Source organism: Psammomys obesus, unplaced genomic scaffold (assembly GCF_907164565.1).
Source record: "Psammomys obesus unplaced genomic scaffold, mPsaObe1.curated_primary_1811, whole genome shotgun sequence".
Lineage (NCBI taxonomy): Eukaryota > Metazoa > Chordata > Mammalia > Rodentia > Muridae > Psammomys > Psammomys obesus.
This window is the reverse complement of record NW_026592118.1, coordinates 43,863,663-43,890,160: the sequence shown is the minus strand read 5'-3', so window position 1 is coordinate 43,890,160 and position 26,498 is coordinate 43,863,663. Positions and strand designations below refer to the sequence as shown.

The window sequence follows — 26,498 nt, the reverse complement described above, 5'->3', positions numbered from 1 at the left end:
AATGTATGAAGAGGACCTAAAACTCCTGCTCAGATGTTGCTCATAGACTCAGTATATATGCCGGGTTCCTAGGAAGGGGAGCTGGGGCTGATTCTGGCGTGAGCTCAGTAGCAGGCTCTCTGATTGCTTCCCCCCCCTGGGGGTGCAAGCCTTGCCAGGCTACAGAGGAAGACAAAGCAACCAGTCCTGATGAGACCTGATAGGCTAGGGTCAGAGGAAGGAGGAGGAGGATCTCTCCTAGTGAACTAGGGGCGGGGCATAGGGGGTGAAGAAGGAGGGAAGGTAGGATTGGGAGGAGACGAAGGAGGGGCCACAGCTGGGATACAAATTGAATAAATTGTAATAAATGATAATAGAAAAATTGACCAGTAAAAAAAATATTTGAAAAGATAACAGGTCACAGATTCCGTGTTCTCTCTCCTTGTTCAATCAGTTGCTTAAGTTTTATATCTTATTTTTCTACATGGAAAGTTGTCTTCCTATGGTCTCAGAGATGAAGAGTATTCTGTGCTCTTGCAGAGGACCTGTGTTCCGTTCCTAGCACCCACATCGAGGGCTTCCCACCACCTGCAACTCCAGCTGCAGGAATTCAACATCATCTCCCGGACGCAGCAGATACCTACACATACATCTTCATACATACACAGAGCCACAAAAAATGCACATAAATAAAACTTAACACAAATTTCTAAAAGATTATTTTTCTAAGGGAAAATTCTTTAAGAGTAAAGTCATTTTTCTCTTTTCTTGGTCTTTGAGTAAGCTTCTGTAATTCATCCATGTCAGACTTTTTTCTATCTCTATCTATCTATCTATCTATCTATCTATCTATCTATCTATCTATCTATCTATCGTCTGTCTATTCATGTTACACCCTGATGGGAGCCTGCCCATCCTCTCCTCCCAGTTCTACCCTCCCACACTCTTCCTCCATTTCCCCTCCCCTTCTTAAAAGATAAGAGAGCCCCAAACCCCATGCCACTCCTCCAGACACTTCCTATCAGCACTAAGTTCCATCAACACTAAGGGCATCCTCTTCTACTAAGGCCAGACAAGACTGCCCAGCTAGGGGAAAGTGATCGAACAGCAGGGAACAGAGTCTATGTCAGGGACAGCCCCCTCTCCACTTACTAAGGAACCTATGTGAAAACCGACCTGACCACCAACTCCATAAGTTTAAGGGGTCTGGGTCCAGTCCATGCATGCACGTAGCTTAGTGTCAGGTTTCTGGGAGCACCCATGGGTCTAAGTTAGTTGACTCTGTTGATCTTCTTGTAGAGTTTTGTCCCCTTCTGGTCCCTCTGTCCTTCCCCCAACTCTTCCACAAGATTCTCAAAACTCCGTCTGATGTTTGGCTGTGGGTCTCAGCATCTGTTTCAGTTCTCTGCCGTGTAGAGCCTCTCAGAGGATAGTTAGCTGGGCTCATGTCTACAAGCATAGAAGAATATCATTAATAGTGACAGGGATTGGCTCTCTCCTATGGGGTGGATCTTCTAGCAGTGGGGTATGGAGAGACTGAAGTGATTATGCCCTATAGCCAGGCAGGACTTCCAATGGAGGGAGGGGGACTCCAACCCACCCACAAAACTTGTGACCAAAAATTCACCCTGCCTACAAGATAGGCAGGGATAAAAAATGTAGCAGATTTTGAGGAAATGGCTAGCCAATGACTTTAGACCCATGTCAGATTCTTAAAGTAATGAGTTATAAAATATTACATTTCGGTGTAATGTTAGAATGACTGAAATTTCAATGTCTATGTGTGCATGTTAGTAATTCTTTAGGCACCAAATGAATGAAATTGAATGTAAGCACAAGTTGACTGTGACATCTACCTGGGATGGTAGATGTCCTCTCTAGTTAGGACCTGTGTGGGAACATCCTCTGTGAGTTTCTGCGCACTTATCAGCATTAGGTAATCTTCAGAACAAATTCCTACCACTAGCTAATGGTTTACATTGGTATTTCTGTTCCATACTGTCAAGCCACACCAACAACACCAAGGTAGAAGACTCAAACACATAACCCCTATTGCAATTCCCTGCTGAAGATGTATTCACTGATGCTGTATAACATATTATTGTCTATGACGCCAGTGTCAAAACATAAAGATAGCTCTAAATAAAACTATAGATTTTGCTTTATGCCAAGAGGTTTTTTAAAATTGACTTTGAATATGATTACAGGTATACCAATTTAATAAATAAAAACTGTTTTTGCTGGAACAACTGAAAAGGTTTATGAGATATCTTCTATTTGAATGCTTAAGAACGTGTTAAGCATATTATCTGGCTTAAGTGGGAAGGTGCTAGCGTTGTGCTCTGGATAGCCAGCATGTTTCCAGAGCTCACATGCCTCAGTCCTGATTTCCTGCTGGCCCAGGATGATGCTGCCACACTGGGCTCTCAGCATCACTGAGATGCTCTCCACTTCTTGATAAACCCAATTTCTTATTCTGTTATGTGTAAGAAAAGGATGACCTAAAGTGAGAATCTTACTCTGCCAGGTGGAGACCATCGCCTTAGACACAGTGTTAGCCTTCTCTGAAGCCCCATTGAAATAAGAACAATTTCTTCTCTTATTTTCATAACAATTTAATAAGAAAAAATAACACAAAATTGTACTTCAAAAGAACATTATAGACAGGTTTTTTTTTAAATTTCCCAAATGGCCTCATCTTAAGTTTTAGTGTTAATCATCTCCTACAGTTCTATTTCCACTGAAAACCAGGCTAACTCTAGAGCTCAAATCAAATAATTTTTTATGCTTAATTTTTTGAAGGTTATTTTTGGTCTCATTAGTCATCCACATTTTTTTCTAGCATGCTCATCACAATCAGAGGAATTCTCTTATAATCATGTCAAATATATACATTATACATCTATTTCGATATCAAAGTGGGAGCTTCAGATCTGCTGATGGTTACTGCATTGTTTTAAATGAACTCAAACTCTCAGAGTTAAATTGTATTATCTTCTTGTGCAAATTCGCTGATATCCTGTTAATGTTAGTTACTAAATGATTGAAGTCATCTTTGACTGACCTGGTATGTCACCTTGACAATGTGAAGTTATTGCTCAAGATTTCACTGGAGAGCAGAGCTTTTATCAGTGTATTATTTCATACAGAGGCTCTTGTGGCTCATTTTCTCTGCAGAAGAGTTCTTTGAGCCCTCCCTCTTGTTTTCATACATTTTCCTAAACCATACTCCCCTGTTCTTTTACAGTGAATGCTATTTTACTTAGCAGCCGTATAGAATTCAAGCTGTTACTTTCCTTGCTGTGGAATTCTCTTTTTTAAATTTATTTATTGTTTTATTAATTTCAGTTTATTCACTTTGCATCCGAGCTGTAGCCCCACCCTAGTCCCATCCCAATCCTACCCTCCTTCCCTCCTCTCCTCTCATGTCCCTCCCCAAGTCCACTGACAGGGGAGGTCCTCCTCCCCTTGCCTCTAATCCTAGTCTATCTGGTCTCATCAGGACTGGCTGCATTGTCTTCTTCTGTGACTTGGTAAGCCTGCTCCCCCCTCAGGGGGAGTTGATTAAAGAGCAGGCCACTGACACTCTTATGTTCTTTCCTCTTAGGTTTACAGCAATCCCTCCATTCTGTCTAGTCTATCGCCTCTCTCACTCATCTTTCTATCCAGCTATCAAAGATTCCTATTCCTTTATACTGAAACTCATTTCTGTAGTATGCTACAAAAAAAAAAAAAAAAAAAAAAAAAAAAAAAAAAAAAAAAAAAAAAAATGGAAATGTTATTTACTTTCATTCCAGAAGTTTACAATTTGTTACAAACTATTGTCGGGAGCCACTCCCGCCATTACAAGATGGCGCCGGTTTCCTGCTTCCTGGTTCTTCTTGCCAGCATTGTTTTGCGATCTGCGCATGCGCCGCCTTATGCTAATGTTGGCTTGTGTGGTCCTCCATTTGGAGACCACATGCTAATTGGGTTTTGTGTGGAGCACCAATTACAGACGAACAAGTCACCCTGCTGGCTACTTAAGCAGAACGCACACAGGGTTCGGGGTCCTTCTCCATCTGCTGTTAAGAGCCTCACAATAAAGTTGCTGCTGGACAAATCCGTTGTTGCTGCGTCGTCCTTATCGGCGAGGGCTGCGCACGACAAACTATTAGAAAAAAATTATATTACACTTTGCAAATATTTTAATGAGCAATTTAAAATGAAATAGGGAAGAATTTTTAACTAATACTAAGACTCAGGAATCTTCTTGGTTGTTACATAGAGGTCTTCAAAAATAGTGATCATTTTCATGTTGTTTCTTCTGGTCAGGAAACAAAAGCAGTACTGTTTTATGTCATTATTCCTGGAAAGTCCATTTGTGAGAAGAACATAAGGTAGATCACACCTGAGCCATTTATAGCTGAAAAAGAGTCCCCATAAGTCCATTCTATTATTACAAAATGCACAGATATGTTTAGAAAACAATACTGTGATTTTAACACCTATCCAAAAGTAACCCAGTCAGCACAAACATTCTTTGAACTTTCATTTCGATTTTCCCTGAGCTATAACTCTGTAGTCTGACCTTATCTTGTGATGCTAGGCGCTGACAATGAACAGCTCCCTGTCAACCACAGGAGCCTGAGAGGACATAGCCAGCACTCTGCAATATGCCTTGTTGCTAACCCAGTATGTTATTCAGCTCACGGCTTTTGAACTCACTGTATTCTCCACTTACAATGGGCTTCACTAACTGTATCTCTATCAAAGCTAGAGGAGTGTCTACATATGCCATACATCCTATAGGAAGATTTGGTGAAAATATAAAGACATAGCTTTCAAAATGAAGCCTGCAGTGAAATTTTCCACTGGAATAAATTCACTCCACATCCCCCACCTCACGCAACTCCCTGTTTTGTCGACTGCTGTCATCTTTTTCTGTCTTGACTCAGAGGTCTCAGAGGAAGCACCTTGCTGTTCTGTCACTGAACTTGGTTTTGTCACAGTTGCCAGCACTTCCTTGTCCTCAGCTTATTTGAAGAACAGTCATACTGAGTGCTACTTCCTGTTCTTGATGTGTTGTTAATTCGTGTATTTAATGCCATGACCTTTTCCAGTGTTCTTTCCTCACTGATTTATCACTGTCACCTTTGCCAGTTGCTTATTTTCTGTCCTGCCTTTGAATATTTTGCACTGTATGGGGCTCTGGTTTGTCCTTCTCTTTTCTTTTGTATGTCTATCTGGATAAGTTAATTCAGTTATCATGGACTTACAAATTACATTATGTGCGTAGATCTAACGAGTCAGAAGCAAGCATTTTTTTTCCCTGATATTTATATTTACAATTGTAGCTGCTGATGAAGGTTTTTACTTGAATAGACCGACATGGAAATTTATTTCGTAATTATGTAAGCAAAAACTGGCTCATATTATTCTGTGTCTCTCAATTTAGATCTCCAAATCAAAACTGTGCCCACCTGCCAGCACTTCCACACCAGTGAGCAAACGCATTCCTGAATCTTTCAATGCCTCTATGCTCCAACCATGCTACAACCATGCACTCTTCTCTACTGCTCTTTTCTTTCTCTTATTCCAACATTTAAATTCACTAGCAAATTTTATTTCAACTAATAGGCTTGATTCTTAGCATCTCTCCTTTCTCATTATTAACTAATTGGAATCAATTCTTTACTCAATTATAATAGCAAAAAAGGAAGGTTTTTTTTTTTCAATAAAATATATATCTTAGCTCTATCCACCCCTAATAAGTCATCCAACACCTTCTTAAAAGAGCATCTTGGGATGTAGGAGAAAATCCAATTTCTTTTCTGGGAGGCAGGGGGAAGAATATGGCCTTTTAATTTTTTTTCAATTTAGTTGTAATTTAGTATATTATTGTGGAAAAAAAGACTACAGAGAAATGACAACAACAAAACACAATAGGAATAGAATTATCAGCAGGGAATTGAGAGTGAGGAGGTGGAATGAGCTGTAAAACTTTTGAGTATCCACTTTGAGTGGATACTGAGTATGTGCTATCTGTGGCTATTACTGATCCATATGATTGCCTGTTCTGTTTATTTGATGTGTAAGCTGAGTGGAAATCAACAGTAGTCAATCCTGTTTGTTCTAGGGAAGGCACATCAACAGAACTTCCACATCCTGTTGTGGCAAAGAAGTAAGACTTATCATTAAGTCAATACAGCTTTAATTTTCAGGTGTCTTCCCCACATAGACGCAGTCTAAAACTTATAAAGGAACTGTGACGACATAGTCAATATGCAGCTCGGTCTTCATGCGGGTGCTCTAGTAAGGGGAACAGGACATGGACTTGTTGCCTGCTTTTCAATCACCTCTCCCTGATGGGGGAGAGGGGTCCATTGCCAGGCCACAGAGGAAGAGGATGCAAGCACTCCTAATAAGACTTGATTGGGGTCAGATGGTAGGGGAGGAGGGTTCCTCCTTTCTGAGAAATAGGGGAGGGGAATAAGGGGAAAGAGGGAGGGAGAGTGGAACTTGGAGGATATGAAAGGAGGGGCTACAATCCAGATGTAAAGTGAATGAATTATAAAAAATTAAAGTTAAATTTAAAAAAAGTCAGTAGGATGGTACCCTGGGAGTTGTTTTCTTCCTTTGGTTACAAGCAAGGGGCAAATTATTTCTATTTCAGGAGTGAAGGGATTTTCATAAGAATAAAACCAATTATTCCTTTCACTTTATAGCACCTCTTTAAACATTCCAGTGCCACCCAATAGTCATCAAAGTGAGGAAAGGGGAATTCTGGAACAAACGTGGCTGAGTTTAAGATCCAGATTCTATAATACTCTAATTATATCATGTCCCATTACCTCGCTTCTCATTATAATCTGGTCACACCATTGTTCTTTCAATTAATTAAAAAGCTATGTTCTGTTCCAATTCTAACAGTTGCTGTATGCTAACTCCTTCTACCCAAAGCTATTTTCTTCTTTATGTCAGAGGCTAAATTTTTCTTAACTTAGGTCTCAGACACTCTTTCCCTGGGTTTCTACTGAGTACCGGTTGACTTCTTTCTTCTAGTTCACATCTATTTTATTATCACAAACAGAACCTAAATTTTTATTTTACAAGGATTCCTGTTTTTTTGTTTGTTTGTTTTTCTCATATGTCCATAATCAGCACAAGCCTAAATATGGGCAAGCCACTTCCTCTTTCTTAAACATAATAGTCAACACAGTATTTTTTCAATTACTATAAATCCTACCTTGTGAAGACACATGGTTAGAGATCAATACATATCTTCAAGTTATATTTCAATTGAAATTAAGTTACAGTAATGTTATGACCGTGAACAGAAGCAAATAATACCCCCTTTAAGAAAGTGACATAATGTATACCAATTTTGCATTGCCCAACCTGATACTTCTAAAATATTATTAATGTATACAACTATTCACTACAAAAAGTGTTGAATTATTTGGTTCTGACATTTCACAGGTTTTTGTGTCACGAGAAATGGATACATATTTTAACATTTCTTTAGGTCTAGTTAAATGGATGCATCATGACATACCTTGCTAAAAAGAGAGAGAGAGAGAGAGAACTCATGGTTCTGCAATTATTTGACAAGTAATTGATGCAATGAATGTAAAATTGCTTTAATGAATATACACCCATAAAGATAAATACATACATGAGTACAGTTATATTCAGTATTATGACAATTTGGTTGTTTATAGACTGCATTTATAATAAGATGGGTACCAACACATCTTATATTGCCTGATTATATATATTATATTATATTGCCTGATGAAATGAGATGTTTAATTTATCATAATTTTCCCCATGATTGAAATTTGTGTGTCTGTGTGTGTGTGTGTATAACACACAGCAATAACCATGTGAGTTCATTTAGTTATATCTACGCAGCTATGATGATAAGTAAAGCATGCTTGATCCCATCTCTCTCTGCAATGACAAAAAACTGGAATTGTTGATCATGCTCAGATATCTCAGAAAATAACAGAAAGCTTAATATAAAGTTACATTACATTATCAAATATAACTAATAGTTATCACTGTGGCTTCACCCTTAAAGCTGAAGCAACCCCTAAAAGTAAACTTGGCCTAATGATGTAAGCTTGTAAATAATCATCTATCTCCTTGGAATAGTGCATCTTTTTTCCTTCCCTAGCTCATTTCAATATTTAGGTTATGACCGCCACAATTATTGACAGAAAACTAACAAAAGACTCTTTTTCCCATGTCCTGAAACAGGTAGCAAAGGACTGTTAGGCCTGAGAGAAGGAAAACACAAGAGATCAGCACATATTCATTTTAGCTTTCTCCTGGTAGAACTTCTCAGCCACAGCACCAGAAAGAATAAAATACTGGGGCAGTTTAACAGATATGCCAGCTGTGTAGATGGACCTCCCATGAAATCAGAATGCATAGCTTTAATACTAAATTATGAAACTTCCATGCCAATGACTTAGAATAGAGTGTGTTTATGTGTCTCTGTGTGTCTTTCTCTGTGTGTTTGTGTGTTCATGTTGAATGAGGGAGTGGTGAGAGAGGTGGTAGTTAAACATAAAATAATTGGCTGAAAGGAGCACAGATTGAAATCAATGATTTTTCTACCCTAATGTCAGAAGCAACTAGTGTGTATGGGTTAATAACCTCTGTTTGTGGCTTTATATGCTAGCTAGGTAAGTAGGACCAGTAAAGTAACTTATTTCCTTGAAAAGCTCTAGAAAATCCTAATTTTTAGATAACAATTCTTCATCCCTTTCCCATACCATCTTTTATGTGCTGTTCAGGAAATAACTAGCAGAAACCTGGTCAGAGAGAAATAGAGAGATGGAAGACACAGGAGACTGAATATGTCTCTCTGGCTTGCCTTGTTTCATTTTGGCTCTTTTTTATTAATTACAATTTATTCACTTTGTATCCTAGCTGTAGTCCCCTCCTTCTTTCCCTCCCAATCCCATTCCCCTCTCTCTTCTCATCGTATGCCATTCTCCAAGTCCACTGATAGGGGAGGTCCTCCTTCCCTTCCCTCTGACCCTAGCCTATCAGGTCTCATAAGGACTGGCTGCATTGTCTTCCTATGTGGTCTCTTAAGGCTGTTCCCACCTCAGGGGGAGGTGATCAAAGAGCCAGCCACTGAGTTCATGTTAGAGACAGTCCCTGTTCCCCTTACTAGGGTACCACCTTGGACACTGAAATGCCATGGGCTACATCTGTGCAGGGGTTCTAGGTTGTCTCCATGCATGATCCTTGGTTGGAGTATCAGTCTCAGAAAAGACCCCTGTGCCCAGATTTTTTGGTTCTCTTGCTCTCCTTGTGGAGCACCTGTCCCTTCCAGGACTTTCTATCTCCCCCTTCTTTCATAAGATTCCCTGCACTTCGCCCAAAGTTTGGTAATGATCCTCAACATTTGCTTTGAAACACTGCTGGGTAGACTCTTTCAGAGGGCCTCTGTGGTTGTTATGGCTTTTTTAATGTGACACTACAACAACCATGAGTCAAGCTAGAAAACATGTTGCTAAAGTAAAGAAATGAACCATGAAATCCACATTTACATAAACCTATTCATATTAAAATGTTCAGAATAGATGTATTCTTAGAAACAAAAAGTGGACCAGTATTAGTGGGGCAATCAAAAGACACTCATTCTGGAATACTAGAAAACTCCATTAATGGACATTTTGACTTAAGCACACCAACTGGCATTGCCAAATCTTTCTTAGCATTGCACTATAGACTACTTTTTCTTCAGAGAGGAATGATGGGAGTTTCAACACAATATTTGGTTTCTAAAGAGTAGTTGAGAGTTAATAGAATTTTGTAGTTCTAAAATTGTTATATGATCTTTCCCATGTAATTATAAATAAAACATCATAAATTGTATGTAAGTTATGTAATTATGAAGAAACTAGTTCAGAGTACAAAGAAGTATAGGCAAGGTATGATTTAAGGAAACCACTGAATTATTTTAAGTGCTTCAAAAATAAAAACAGGACACAAGAATAGGAACACAAAATATTGTCAACTTGTTTTTAAAAGAATGATCAATTTAACTATAACACTATAATTAAGTTTCAGATTGCCTAAGGTCATGATATGACTTAGCAGATAAAGGTTCTTGCTGCCAGTTGTGACAACCTAAGTTTGATCCTTGAGACACATGGTGGAAGAAAAGAAATCAACTAGTTTTTTTTTCCTCTGACCTCCACATGTTGCTAGGCAACACACACACACACACACACACACACACACACACTTTACCCACAAAGAAGTACACAGCTGTGGAAAAAATCAGATTATCAAATGCTTAAAAAATGGATTGTATGCAAAATCAATCTTATTTCTAAGAGAAAAGATAAATGAAAATACAAAATAAGTTCAAAGGAGACAGGTATTTTTCATTACACACACAACATAAGAAAAGCTCATTTAAAACTACAAAATAACGGATAAAATTTGACTCAGGAGAAGAGCAATAAGATGAAGATAAGCATAGAAATCTAAGTTTAGAAAGAATATTATACATGAATACTTTTAAGAAAATATTTCGAGTTATAGTAAACGAAATGTGAGATAAAAATATCAATATAATATTTGGATAAATTACTGGAATATGGTATATGTAGCTTATTTGGCATAAGTTCTATGTGCGTTGTAGGCAACATGTCAGAACGAATATAGGAGGTTAGAGACGTAAACCTGGTATTTCTTTATCCATGATACTATTCCCACAAAGTGCCTGAGTTCCAAAGGTGGACACTGTGGTAGTGCAAATATAGAGATAAATAAACCATACAAAGTAGATTTTTTCTTAATAATTTTGTACCTTCTATGTCAAATTTAATAGATCTGGATCTTCATTATTATCAAAAGCTGTAATTTGAAACTGTCATTTTTTTTTTATTTCCTCACTGGCATCAATATGAAGAATTTCAGGATCTGCATTGTGCACATAATAATAAATGCTGTATATTATACGACTGCTTAAAAATTTCATTTAAAATTCACTTCATAAAAGTAAATAAATATCCCCTGAGTACGGTTCTAAGCACTGGAAAGGCAGAAAAATCACCTCAGGCAATGTGAATATTCTCATAATTTCACAGCATGAGAGAGCAATATTCCTCTGTAATCTTATCTCATTTTTCAGTTTTTATAAGAGAACGGATGAGAAGTTTTAGAATGTATAAGCTTATCTGCTTACAGTATGCATAAGGAAAATAAAAAATAACTGCTAACAAGTTATTTTTAGAACAATGTGGAAAATACCTAGTTTTACATTAACTTGGTCACTTTCAACACAGACCATTCTCTATAGTATTCTAATGATATCAAGTGTCTTCAAACCAAAATAAGATAAATATTCTACTCAAATCACAGTATGTTAAGAGACAGCTTAGTGTTTAAGAGTGTTAAATAGAGCCTGTGCTGTTGGTGTTCTGTTCAGGAAATTGTCTCCTGTACCAATGAGTTCTAGGTTCTTCGCCACTTTTTCCTCTAATAGATTTAGTGTGTCTGTCTGGTTTTATTTTGAGGTCTTTGATCCACTTGGACTTTAGTTTTGTGCAGGGTGATAAGTATGGATCTATTTTCATTTTTCTGCATGTGGACATCCAGTTGGACCAGCACCATTTGTTGAAGATGCTGTCTTTTTTCCATTGAATGGTTTTGGCTTCTTTATCAAAAATCAAGTATTCATAGGTGTGTGGGTTTATTTCTGGATCTTCTATCTGGTTCCATTGATCCATCATTCTGTTTCTATGCCAGTACCATGCAGTTTTTATTACTATTGCTCTGTAGTACAGTTTGAGATCAGGGATGGAGATACCTCCACACAATCTGTTGTTATACAGGATCATTTTGGAAATTCTGGGTTTTTTGTTTCTCCATATGAAGTTGAGAATTTTCTTTCATGGTCTGAAAAGAATTTTGTTTGTGTTTTGATGGTAATTGCATTGAATCTATAAATTGCTTTTGGCAGAATGGTCATTTTCACTAAGTTAATCCTACTGATCCAAAGCAAAAGACACTGTCATCAGAGCAAAACGACAGCCTACAGATTGGGAAAGGATCTTCACCAACCCCATATGTGACAGAGAGCTGATATCCAGAACACATAAAAAACTAAAGAAGTTAAAAAGAAACAAACCAAGTAATCCAATTAAAAAATGGGGTACAGAGCTAAACAGAGAATTCTTGGTAGAGGAAAATAGAATGGCAGAGAAACACTTAAAGAAATGTTCAACATCCTTTGTCATCAGGAAAGTGCAAATCAAAACGACCCTGAGATTTCACCTTTCACCCATCAGAATGGCTGAGATCAAAAACTCAAGTGACAACACATGCTGGAGAGGTGGAAAAAGGGGAACCCTCCTCCATTGCTGGTGAGAATGTAAACTTGTACAACCACTTTGGAAATCAATCTGGCACTTTCTCAAACAATTAGGAATAGTGCTTCCTCAAGATCCAGCTATACCACTCCTAGGCATATATCCAAAATATGCTCAAGTACACAACAAGGAAATTAGCTTAACCATGTTTATAGCAGCTTTATTTGTAATAGCCAGAACCTGTAAACAATTCAGATATCCCTCAACGGAGGAATGGATATAGAAATTGTGGTACATTTACACAATGGAATATTACTCAGCAATTAAAAACAAGGAAATCACGAAATTTGCGGGCAAATGGTGGGATCTAGAAAAGATCATCCTGAGTGAAGTATCCCAGACACATGGTATATACTCACTTATAAGTGGGTACTAGACCTATAAGATAGGACTAAGACCAGAAAGGAGAAGAGAACCTCCCCTATCAGTGAACTTGGGGAGGAGCATGCATGCAGAAAGGGGAGGGAGGGTGGGATCCGGAGGGGAGGAGGGAGGGGCTTATGGGGGGATACAAAATGAATAAAGTGTAATTAATAAAAAATAAAAATGTTAAAAAAAGAGCTACACTTTATATAACCTGAAATAAACTAAGGTTTCAAATTTTCACATTCACAATGATATTTGTTGTTTTTATAATGTTATGTATAACTAAAAACTGTCAGACCATTAAAACAAATTGAAATGGTAAAAAAGAAAGTGACGGATGCACACACACACAAAAAAAAGGTAATGAAAGAGGGCAAAAAAACAATGTCATGCCTATTTTTTAATCATCTAGCCTGCCAAAGTATTGGCATGAGTTAGAACAGGGTATTGGTATTATGCAATCATTGATTAAGATAAGCAAGTGTCCAGCTTAATGTTCAGATAAGGAAAGTTTAGGAATAAGTCTGTTGTCTTAATTTTAACAGTCATTTGTTTGAAGATAATTTGATTAATAAAGATAAATTCTGCAAACAAATATGTAGTTGTGATTAAGTGTGTGTGTGTGTGTGTGTGTGTGTGTGTGTGTGTGTGCATGTGAATTCAGGTAGAGAGAAAATCTTATGGGAAAGGGGCATCAAGATTTATGAGAATAATTTAACCAGACAAACATGTCTAAAATATAACAAAAATGTATCATTAATATTTTCTGAAAAAAATTTAAAGGCAGCCTATATTGTCTTTTTATTTTAATTATTAAGGCACATGTGCATGCTAAGAAGTCATCCTTTGTTGAATGGTCCTTTTCTCTTGGCCAGCACATACTAGCAATCTTTCTACAGCTCTGCTAAAAAATCACAATTTCCATTTGATTTCAACCTGTCTCAGTTTATTTAGATTTAATCTTTTTTGTTTCATTGAGACATGTAATTTTTCTGATCTATATCAGATTCTACATCACGATTGTTTGTGTGTAATAATACAGGAATAAATGTAGATAAGGACTAAAAATGCTTTCAATCAACTATTATTGGGCAGAGGAACCAGGACCCAGTTGGAATGTAAAAATGCCTTTTTTTTTTTAAACATGTGAGAAATAGATTTGAAGAACTTAAAGGTGAATTTGAGGAACAGAATGTGAAAAGGAGGTTGAACTGACTTTGCTGCCATGGAGTTCACACAGCTCAAAAAAAAAATGAAGCTGTCGGGCCTATGAACTAACACATTAACAACATTTGTCGTTTGGATGACTAAACATTATAAAGTGCTTCTGAAATTACCAAGTTCTGAATTGTGAAATGTTTGCATTTGTTAATTGCTAATCTCTTGAGTTTTATCAGTACTAGGGGTACAAAACCTTAAGTGTTCACTAAAAAAATAAACAAATAAACAACATCATTGAAAACACAGTTATTTTATTTACAAAACATACATTAAGAATAGAAAAAAAAGAAAGACAAAGAAATTGAATATAAAATGTTTGTATACATCTTAAGTTAGTTGACACTGGTTAGGAATCCATTTGAATTTTTCCCAAAAAACATTAAGTAGGTATGCCATTGTTATGTTTATTCTTTTGTGGTATTTAGTACATGTTTAATGCCTGCTGTGGAGTTGCACAAATAAATTGCAGGATGCAATAAATATTAAATGAAAATTGACTTCTTTCAGAATTAAAGCCAGCATGATGCCCCAATCTGTACCATCAAGGACCATCTTTGACTGTATCCTTTCACATCATAGATCAGTATACCCTTGATTTGATTGAGCGTTATTAGATTTGTTACTATTTCAGTTACTTTTCTAACTATTTCTCTTTCATAAATGTTATTCTCACCACTGTACCAGCAGGGATCATAAGTTCCTCGATTTTAAAGATTCAAATATCTAAAAAGGTAATTTTTAAAAATCATCATCTAAGTTTCAGGATACCTTCATTTGTGTCTTGTTTAAGTTAGATCAAGACAAAGAAACATTCATTGTGCTAGCATGCCCTTGATAAAATCAAGACTTTGGTCCCCAGAAAAGAATAATCTAAATCAGCAATGCATAAATGAAGCTACCTATGCACGAATATTTGATCTTTAATAGTAAATACATCATCTGTGACTATATGGTTTGAATTGGGAAGTGTTCTAGCAAATAAAATAAAGCAGCTCAGATAGCACTTACAGGGAATCTAATACAATGAATGCACAGGGATAGAGAGAATACATAGTACTGGGATGTGGAGGATGCTCTCCATTCTTTGTAATTTACGAAAGTAGTAAGTTGCTTATTCAGGACAGTAGTCAGTGGTTCAAAGATCTGCATTCCACATATGCCTCCACTCATATCTTCAGTATATTTTGTCTGTTCTGTTATCATTTGTTCAAATTTGTTGTCTTCTTTACTAAACTAACCATTTGTAGTAATGTACCACCTGTTATACTGAAATTTTAGATTGCCTTATACCTTGCCGGATATTTTATGCTCTCTGATCAAAGATCAAAATAATTAAAAGATTACTACATGTCGAGCCATTCAGATAAGTTAGTGAAAAATTGAGAAACAGGATTTAAAACTTACTACCTGAATGTCCATATGAAATTTAAAAAAATGCACTTTGAATACTGTGTTTAAAAATTAGCTGCAAATTTGATTTTATAAAGTACAATATACTTAGTTTTAGTTTCCTTGCTTTTCATATTTTAAGAAAACATTTCATGTAGGTAATTAACTAGCTGAAGACTGTAGGCAAACAGCAAGAAGCAGATTCCTCTAATAGTGTCTGAATTTCTCAACCAGCTCCATATTGTAGGTCAAACTGTGGACACAATTGCTTGGATTAGTTTTTCAGAAACTGTTAAAGCAAATGAATAGACCTTAGTCTAACACTTTCTTTTTTTGAGAGGTGAGCTACAGGAATCCTTAGAATTGATGTGGCTTTTTGTCATTATTACAATATTGGAAAATACACTCAAGCTTTGTTCAAGGTGAAATGCAATTTAGGAGACAAATTGAATATTGGGAAGAGTGGCTCTAATTTATTACAGCTTTATCTAGCTGCCCGTGAAGGAGAAGCTCTGAAGAACCGTGTAAAATTCAGAACTGAACGGTTCCTCTGCTTTTGTATTTCACCTTCTCTGTCTCTGTCTGTCTGTTTAGAACTGAGACATGTCCTGTGTGTTTGAACTTGCTGCTTTGAATCACTTTCTGAAAACAAAATTTATCCATGTCTCTTCTCCTTAATGCTAGAATAAATAATAAACCTTTTTATCAACCTTGGAAGATAATTAGCCTCTATAAACTGCAAGGGGGGAGCTTTCTCTGGCCCTGTGTTCATCTAATATGTGTTCAGCGATAGACTCTTACCTTCTGATAGCCAAAGACAACATCTGCCCAGGTCTTTTTAAATGGTCTAATTTTTCAGTTATTAATTTTTGTTTATTGGTTTGGCTCCCAGATTTCCTTTATAGATAACAAACAACAAAACATAACAATAACAGTTAGTTTGTTTATAAAATGATGATCTGTTGTCCTACCTGTGTAAGTCCAGGTGGTGAATTTACAATAAAATTTCTTCAGTGTTTGGCTGTTCTCCCCACTGTCTTATTCAGTTTGTTAATGTCATTTATGATTGACTTTTTGGCCCTTTTAAATTTTTGAGTAGTTTCATGTTTCTAACTTTTTTTCAGTTTAATACTGCTTTGTTGGACTGTGTCTAAGATGACCTGTTCAGTTTCAGTGGCGGATGGAATTTGAGTTCATCACATTAACAGGAATTACTCCCTGGAAGAAAGTCTCAAAGAATGACTTAGCCAAATACAAAGAAAGAGGAGTAGCTTGTTACATTAAAAGTTAACTTAGGACAATAAGATCTGTATTGATAATCAATAAATTATACTTTTCACATTAACTTAGAGACCTAAATTTCTAAACAGACATTTGTGAACTAATTTTCACATTCATTAAATATAAATAATTTTTCTAATCTATTGATTTTATTTTGTTAACATCTAAAATCAATGCACAGGTTCTAAGTGTTTTTATGTTTTCTAAGTCTTAAATGTTTGTACAATATACAAGAGTCAAACTCACTTACTATGTAATAATTATGTTCTTCTATTTGATAATAATAAACTTGATGAAGAAAATAAACTCCTACCTTGTACATTATTTTTCAAATGCAAACATCTATTACTTGTCTTTTGATGTAAACCTCTTTAATTCTTAATCATTCCACGCCTCTTTTTAAGGAAAAGCTTTTGCAGCAATACCCGATGAAAGAATGCTTTCTTCATTTGAAAGATATATTCCTTGCCCTGCTTGACAGGAGGCCAAATCAGTATCCAGAACTTCAGGTAAGACTCTGCCGCAGACATCCAGCTCTCCCTCATAGTCTGTCAAGCTTCCCAAGCACCCGGTCCCCTAGTCTCCATATCCTGACACACAACTCTGGCAGAAGCTGCAAGCTCTACCAGAGGCCATGGCGATTCTCGGAAACCCAGAGGCAGTGCTGGTACCAAAACCCAAGAGGTCACACAGGCCACTAAAACTCTAGCCAAAACAACTTACCGAACCCTAAGACTCTCCAGGCGCTTACCAGAACCACAGGCCACTCAGGCCACAGGACCAGAAAAGAAAAAAAAAAGGGGGGGGGGACTTCCATCCTACAAAAATAAACACAAAGTTTAACACTAAAACCTGTAACTACCCCAAATCCAGATGCCTAAAGGCCAGCAAAAAAAGCAATCCACAATAGCCAGGGGAACTTGGTACCACTAGAGCCCAGCTATCCTACTACAGCAAGCAGTGGCTATTCCAACGCATAAGAAAATGACCTTAAAACCAACTTTATGAAGATAATAGAGGTATCTAAAGAGGAAATGAACTAATCTCTTTTAAAACACATCCAGGAAAATACAAACAATAGGAGGAACTGAATGAATCCCTTACAGAAAGCCAGGACAAAATAAATAGGGGAAGGAAATGAATGAAAGTGTTTTACACCAAGTAGATTGGACAAGAAAACGAAGCCACCTCACCACATAATAATCAAAGTACTAAACATACAAATGAAGTAAGAATATTAAGAGATGGAAGGGGGTGCTGGGAATGGTAGCACACGCCTTTAATCTCAGCAAACAGGGAGGTAGAGGCAGGCAGATCTCTGTGGGTTTGAAGCCTCCCTGATCTGCAAAGCTAGTCCAGGACAGCCAAGGCTACACAGATAAACCCTGTTTAGAAAAATCAAAAACAAATTTATATATCTTTATCTATTTATCTCTATCTATTTCTCTACCTGTATGGAAGAGGAAAAGGGCTAAGTAACAGATAAAGAACACCACAAGAAAACCTACTGAATCAAATAACTTGGTCTCATTGTGGCCCATGGATACTGAACTGACAACCAGAAAGCCTGCATGGGTTTGACATCAGTGCTCTGCATATTTGCTATGGTTGTGTAGCTTGGTCTTCTGTGGGTCTTCTAAAAGTGGGGAAGAGGCTGCCGCTGACTCTTTTGCCTACTTTGGGACCCTTTTACTCCTACTGGGTTGTCTTGAACAGCCTTAATATGAGGACAGGTGTTTAGTCTTATTGTACCTTGACATCCCATATATGGTTGTTATCCCTAGGAAGTCTACACTTTTCTGAAGGGAAATGGAGGAGGAGCAGATCCAGGTAGATGAGAGGTGAGGCAGGGGACGGGGAAGTTGGTACTGGAGAGGGACTGCAGTCACAATGTGATATATGAGAGAAGAATAAATAAAAAAAATTAAAAATAAAATCAAACAAACTGCCAAGCTTCCCAAGCACCCGGTCCCCTAGTCTCCATATCCTGACATACAACTCTGGCAGAAGCTGCAAGCTCTACCAGAGGCCATGGCGATTCTTGGAAACCCAGAGGAAGTAGGACAGGAGTTGTTTGGCTGAAGGCATTTTTCTGCAGGTGAGGGAGGGAAAGAGAAGGTTATAATGGAGGAAGAAAATGCTAAAACTTCATATACATGTTTTAAATTGTCAAGAATAAAAAATAATGAACTATAATTTTTTTTTTTTTAAAGATCTATGCCTCGGCTCTTTTAATATGCGTCAGTGCAAAGGAATGGAACTGCCTGAACTATTAGTATTTTCTACCCAGGTTTAGCAACATAAACAAAAGGAGAAATAGCGGAAACCCAGATGGCAATGAAGAGGAAGAAAACCACATACTCAGAGATAAAGTGACCACAATAACTTAGAACTTTACCCATCCATGACAGAATTGGGGTGGGGGAAGTAGGTCTGCTCAGCATAGACACATTTGTGCAGTCTGCATGCTCAATGAGATATCCCTTTATAATATTTTTCAAATGTCCATATTTGTATGAGGTATTAAAATTTGTCAGACCAGTGATTTTCTCTGATTTCCTTTTAATTCTGTTGAATAGGACAAACACTTTAAAATAAAACCATAGCTATCAGCTACACTTGAATAATGGGAAGCAAATTCCAAGCTTAGTATCATTTTGCTGCAAAATAAAACAACATATGCCTGGCTTTGCTGAATTCCATTCTGAACTCTGATTCTATGCAGAAATAAAAGACATAAATTTTAATATTCAATATATCTAAATACATTCATGATTTTAAAAGATTAATATATTATCCTTATACTCAATTTTTTGCGATCTATTAATCAGGCAGGACTGTTGAAGTTTCATAAATTAACCTCTTCCAAGATGTTAAAAATATTTTGAAAATACACAGATGATTTTATATTTTATTAAAAATATTGTGTTTTGCAAAGAAAATACATTCCTCAGACAATGGTATATGCTTATATAATCAAAATGTTATCACAAGACCAATTATATGGTGATCTCCTTACACTAATATTTTTTTTTCTCAAAACTAAGGGTGTGGACCTTACTAGTGAAACATTTGAGCATAGGATTATATATACAGCTAAACTCATATTTTTGTAAATATACTCTAACAAGTTTTAAAAACCTTCAGAGAACACATTGATTAGTTTCTTCAGTCTGCTTTTCCATTAATCTTATAAACTAAGGATTCTCTAGAGAAAAAAATAATAATTACCTGGAAAGTCTTTTATAATCACAAATTTTATCATACAAATTTTAATGTAATAAGTTTAACCATGTCTTTGTAGCTTTATGTCAAGCACCTCTATAATTAGACTTTTTGGGAGCATAATATTTTAAACTTAGTATATACAACAGACAGATTAAAAGTATTTTATATTTGGCAAAACATTTAAAATTTAATATTTATCAAATGTGTTTACATATACTGCCATATATTTTTACCCCAGCAAGGGGTAAAAGATGAAAAAAATAGACATAGGAAGAAAAAACTTGGAAACACTTTTAAAACATACCAATAAAATATTTGATCAGAAAGGCTGGCAATTAAAAGGAACCTCTGAAAACAGAGATTAGGGCAATGCTATGCTATGTAAAAGTCTCCAATCTGTTTTAACACTGTAATCAATTCATGGTAGAGAAAAATAATGTGTTAGTCTCTTATTTTCTTATCATGCTGGTCTACTCTGCTTTCTTGCATAGTTTCTCTGCTTAATGTAAGAAAGAAAGCTAAAAATTTAGCTAGAGCTACATTTTTAAGTCGACATATTTGTTATGCTTTTGATGGCATCTCCATTTCCTTAGTTTTATTGCTCTCATATGCAAAACAGTAGTATAATATAGGCTTTTTTAGATAATGATAAACTTTAAAAAGAGATAGCATAAAAAAATTCCTGGCATGAACTCAGTCTTTCTAGTAGGTTCAGCTGTGTCCCATTAACAGATAAATATGGATCTTTGGGTTCAGTAACCATGAATGCGGTTTTATTTAAAATCAGAGAATTTAAAGGTGACATTAAGTGAAAGATCTCAAGTTGATATCATCCTCGATTTATAATGTGCCTTAAGCCAATGGCTAGTGACATTTTGAAAGACAAAAAAGAAAGAAAGTGAGAGAGAAAGAAAGAAAGAAAGAGAGAAATAAAGAGAGAAAGAAAAGAAAGAAAGAAAGAAAGAAAGAAAGAAAGAAAGAAAGAAAGAAAGAGGAAGAAGGAAGGAAGGAAAGAAGGAAGAAGAAAAAAGGGGAGGAAACAAATGTGGGAATTATGATATTGGCAATCAATTTTCAGACTTGTGAGTTTTTACTAGAGGTTGGTAAGGAAGAAGAGAGATTGCTCAACCATTTCTAGAATGAATCAGAATCTACCAACAATGTGAGTGTGGACATTCAGCCTCCAGTTCTGGGCAGGACACCTGCTACTTTACATAATTAAACTCAGGACAATTGGATACAGATGCTCTAGGAAACCAGCTCAGGTTTTAAAAATGATTTCTTCCAATCCTCTTGATTTTGTGTGAACTTGTATGTTTTCAAGCTAATTGGTGTGCACCAACATAGCCATATTCGTTAACTTAACTGTCACTGATTCATTTAGTGCCTCATCTGCAAAACTGATTTTATCCCTGTTATTAAATATTCCACATACTGAGTCTATATATCTATTATATTTGTTCACTTTGATGAACCTAAAGTTAATTATGGCTGGTCTATATTTTGAGAGTAAGGTGAATTTAGAAGGTGAGTAGTTTGGTGGTATAGAAATGTATGTATGACACAGAGTCTAATGAAGGTTATAATTTGCATGAAAAGAAAAAAGGTGCTAGGAGAAACAGAAAATATTCACTGTTTTTTAGAGTAGAAATGCCTATAAGATGGCAAACAGGACAAAAGTGCCTCCCAAGGTTGTTCCAAGACCAGAATTATGTGGCATGTTGGCTGTCCTCCAGTGACCCTAAGGCAACATCTCAGTGCAGGTATAATTAGATTGGCAAAGTCTTGGGTATTTATGGGAAATGAATAGCAAATATTTTATGTTCTTAAGACTTGAAGGTCTAATTATAAAGTTGAGAGGTCCAGATTTGAATATGTAATAAGTAGTAGCATATTATAAATGTCATTCAATGGGCAATGACAGAAATCGACTTCTGATTTCATTGTGCATTACAAATATTGGTTACTCGTGAGCTTACTATAGGGTATAACATACACACAGAATTGTGAAGCATAAAGCTCTTTGGTTACTATTGAGAGTAGTTACAATTTGTTTCTAAACATACACCTCTGGAAAATTAGGTAAGAGTTGTTAATAGTAGATTTTATCATTATTTATGTAACATTAAGTAGTACATAATTAAAAAACAAATTAAGATTTTCTAATCTTGAGGAAATATAATTTTCTCCACTTACTTCAAACTGCACTTTGTATTTGAATTCGTTGTTTTCCTTTGGATTCCATTAAAATGTAGTATTTTAAGATAACATATTACTGTTTAGTAAGGTTACACATGATGACCCATAAAGATGATTGTCTCCTCTTTACTTTTCTCTGAACATATGTAACATACAATCTACTTACTTAAATATGTCACTGCTTTACAAAGGGAAACAAAAGCCATGGTTTTTAAATGCATCTTTTTTTTGCTGAAAAAGAAAAAAGAAAGCAAACTATAGTAATAAATTATAATTCTGCAAAAGTAATTTTAAAGAAATATTTGTTACCAATTGAAAACTTGTCTGAATATAAAGCAGATACACTTATTTTTATTATAGTTATTCCATGAAAAAAACATTGGAGCAAGTTAAGTTCTTAGTTTTTTGTTGTTGTTGTGAGAGACCAAAGACTTAAAATCAGTGGGTATTGTTTTAAAGGCTAGCTAGGTGGAGACACATCCAGTAATTCCCTGAGGGGAGGTACTAGCCTTACTGCATTCTTTCCCTGCCCATTAATTATACAGTTGCTAGGAAAATGGCCCATATGAGCAGGCCCGAACTGTTTGTAGTCTTGGCCACTAAAGTGGACCAATCATTTCAAAAGTCAGTTTCCCTTACCCAATCATGTAATGCCAAAGCATGTTAAGTCACTACTTGTGTGTTGTTTTTTTGTTTTTGTTTTTGTTTTTTCCCTTAAAAACTCTGTACCCCTAGACCTCGGGGCACACATTCCTCTCCAGTTTCCACAGGAGGTTTGCGTCCCGTGTTTGAACTCATATACAATTAAAAAACCTCATGTATTTACAGAAGAATCTATTTATTCCTGGTCTTTTGCGGTTCGTGAACTTAGGTTAACAGCTGTTGTTTTTTAATTTTTAAGAACTAGTAAATATGCCCAAAGACATATATCGCTTGATCTCTGTAAAACAGATAAATATTGGAAATATTCTACAATCATCTCTGAGTGTTTGCACTTAATATGGAAACGGCAGAGAGAAAACCTGTATGATGAGAAATAAGAAGAACAAAAACTCCTGAAGTCTGCTGTAATCTCAGCTCATTAGGAGTCTAAATGTCTGTATCATCAACTAACTTGTAATCCTGACCTAATTAGACAAAATAGATTCCTGTACTTTTACAGTGAGAGTGCTTCGGAGGGAATATTGCTTGGAGTAGGAAATTGGTATAGACTACTTGATCCAATCTACATCAACAGTTTTAATATGCTCTATGAAAGGCCCAAGATTTAAGGATGCCTAACAGTCTCCATGATAGGTCTCAGATTCTCCCCAGAAAGGGTAGGCCTGAGTTTCTGTTTCCCCAAAAACAAAACACTTAGGCAGTTACTGGAAAAGCTACAAACTGCCCTGGGGCAGAAAATGCCCCTGGACAAAGCCAATCAGGGGGTAACAGGAAAGAACCTAACATTCCTGAGGTCTATAGATAGCTTGTTCAATGTTAGTTAGCCAATAACTTTGTAACAAGCCTGCTTTTGCTAAGTGATACCCAATCATGTAACTGCCAGTCTGGAAATTCCCATTCCTTGCTTATACCTCAATAAAAACCCTGCATAACTGCTGCTGAGGATTTTGGTAGTGAGCCACTGTGCTGGTGCAGTCTGGGATCACCAAACAGAGGCTCTTTTCCTTTTGCACAGGTGAATCAGACTCTGGGTGGTCTTTGGAAACCTCTCCATTCGGGCATAACAAACACTCTATACTTCTGTTATCTGGCTTATCAGAATGTGGTTATATTTTTCATAAAATCACATTCTTTAAAATTTAAGTGTCTGCATGCTGGAGAGGATGTGGAGAAAGGGGAACCCTCCTCCATTGCTGGTGGGAATGTAAACTTGTACAACCACTTTGAAAATCAATCTGGTGCTTTCTCAGACAATTAGGAATAGTGCTACCTCAAGATCCAGGTATACCACTCCTAGGCATATATCCAAAATAAACTCAACTATACCACAAGGACATTTGCTCAACCATGTTCACAGCAGCTCTGTTCATTATAGCCAGAATCAGGAAACAACCCAGATGTCCCTCAACGGAGGAATGGATACAGAAATTGTGGTGCATTTACACAATGGAATACTACTCAGCTATTAAGTACAAGGAAATCATGAAATTTGCAGACAAATTAATGGGACTAGAAAAGATCATCCTGAGTAAAATAATCCAGAAACATAAATACAGGCATGGTATACAGTCACTTATAAGTGGATATTAGCCATATAATATAGGATAAACATACTAAAATCTGTACACCTAAAGAAGCTAAGCAAGAAGGAGGACCCTGGGTAAGATGATCAATCCTCATTCAGAAAGGCAAACAAGACAGACATCAGAAAAGGGAGAAAACAGGAAATAGGACAGGAGCCTACCACAGAGGACCTCTGAAAGACTCTACCCAGCAGTGTATCAAAGCAGATGCTGAAGCTTATAGCCAAATTTTGGGCAGAGTGCAGGGAATCTTGTGAAACAAGAGGGAGATAGAAAATCTGAGGAGACAGGAGCTGCACAAGGAGAGCAACAGAACTGAAATAATCTGGGCACAAGAGTCTTTTCTGAGACTGATACTCCAGACAAGCACTATTCATAGATATAACCTAGAACCCCTGCTCAGATGTAGCCCATAGATTCAGTCTCCAAGTGGGTACCCTAGGATCTGTCTCTGGCATAAACTCAGTGGCTGTCTCTTTGAGTACCTCCCTCTGGAGGGTACAGCCTTGCCAGGCCACAGAGGAAGACAATACAGCCAGCTAAGGTCAGCTAGAAGAGAAGGAAGTCCTCCTTTATCAGTGGACTAAGGGAAGACATAGTAGGAGAAGAGAGAGGGAGGGTAGGACTGGAAAGAGATGAGGGAGGGGGCTATAGCTAGGATACAGAGTGAATAAATTATAAATAGAAATAAGAAAAGAAAGAAAAAAAGAAAAAGAAAGAAAGGAAGGAAGGAAGAGAAAGAAAGAAAGAAAGAAAGAAAGAAAGAAAGAAAGAAAGAAAGAAAGAAAGAAAGAAAGAAAGAAAGACCAGAATATTGCCCACAGAATCAGAGCAGTGGAACTGTGGATCTAGGGGAGAAGAGAAGTTGGTGTGGGCAGGGACTGGGAAGAGTGGAGAGAGGAGAAACTGTGGTCAGGAATTGTTATATGAAAGAATATATATAAATATAGCCTTTATATATATATTTAAAGAATGAAAAAAATTATGAAGTGACTGAAACAGATTCTAGGCATATGGTTTTCAAATTCTGAGAGCATGGTTGTTTACCCATGTGAAAAATAAATGAGATTTGTCTCAGATGAAGTATTTTCTGGAAAACAAATAAATAAGGTAACACTGCTTAGAGCTGCCCTTCACTTAACCCTGGGAATCCAGGTAGACCTCTTCTCTTGGAGGCTGGGGAACAAAGAGGTTGATAGCTCAGTTCTCCAAATGCTTTCAGTTGTTGATTACTTTCATTAATTCCCTTGCAGATTATCCTTACTGACACACCTGATACTTGTTCAGGTCACATTACTATTGCCCCTTAAATTAATTCACTACTGCTTTTGAGATCCTTACCTGAAATTTCATTCTCTCTGAGATCCCCCACCACGACCCTCACTCCATCTGCTGCCACTGCCCCTGGAGCAGGATTCAGTCTCCTTGTTGTTTTAATACAGAGCTTGCTTGTTGATTTTGTTTGAAACATGTATTCTGCAGAACTACAGAGTTCACTCCCAGAGGGCTTTGATCTAGGAGCAAAGAAAGGATGTGGTAAGAGAAGAGCAAACACGAGTGGTTCAAAAACCATCCCATCCTGCAACTCAGCCAGGGCCATTTGTTTTGCTGACAAAAGACCACGCTGAGTTTCTGACTGGAAGCCCTCAAGCACTGTGTGAAGAGTCTGACCTTCTGGAGGTTTCTAAAAAATCCCCTCACGATAGTCAAGCATCTGTTTCAGAGTTTTACCAGTTATGAAACCTATTGTGTTTCAAAGCTTAAAAACATATTGTAAGTTCCAAGTAATTGCTTCAGCCAAGAGTTACTTTAACTTGTGATTACAGTGAATCTTTATAGTCTAGTTCTGAACTGTGAACTTACCTTGTGTGTCACATGCCATGCCCTTTGTTTTGTTGGTTTTTGTTTTGTTGGTTTTTGTTTTGTTTTGTTTTTGTTGTTGTTGTTTATTGGGGGGTTTTATTTTCTTGAAGGTTTGTTTTTGTTTTATCCATGAAAGATAATTCTCTAACTTTTCCACAATCTCAATCCTCCTTATTTTTCAAAATCTCTTGGGCTTTATTGTGGTACCTTGCTTTTTTTAAATGGAATTTTAAATTGCCAGGAGGTGGATATATCTGTTCAAACCTTGGTTTTGAACCAGAATCACTCTTCCAGTATTGGTTGATTTCTTCCTGGAATCTTAATTGTCATTGTGTTGTAA

The 26,498-nt window shown here is 36.7% G+C and overlaps 1 long non-coding RNA gene across 1 annotated transcript; it reads right to left on the bottom strand.

Annotated features, from left to right (window-relative positions):
- Positions 1-982: 982 nt before the first annotated feature.
- Positions 983-25,715, bottom strand: LOC129680802 (uncharacterized). Its single transcript, XR_008720750.1, has 3 exons — positions 25,637-25,715; positions 4,017-4,129; positions 983-1,428 (listed from the first exon to the last, which is right to left on the bottom strand). It is a non-coding gene; the product is annotated as an uncharacterized LOC129680802 (long non-coding RNA).
- Between the last annotated feature and the right edge of the window lie 783 nt (positions 25,716-26,498).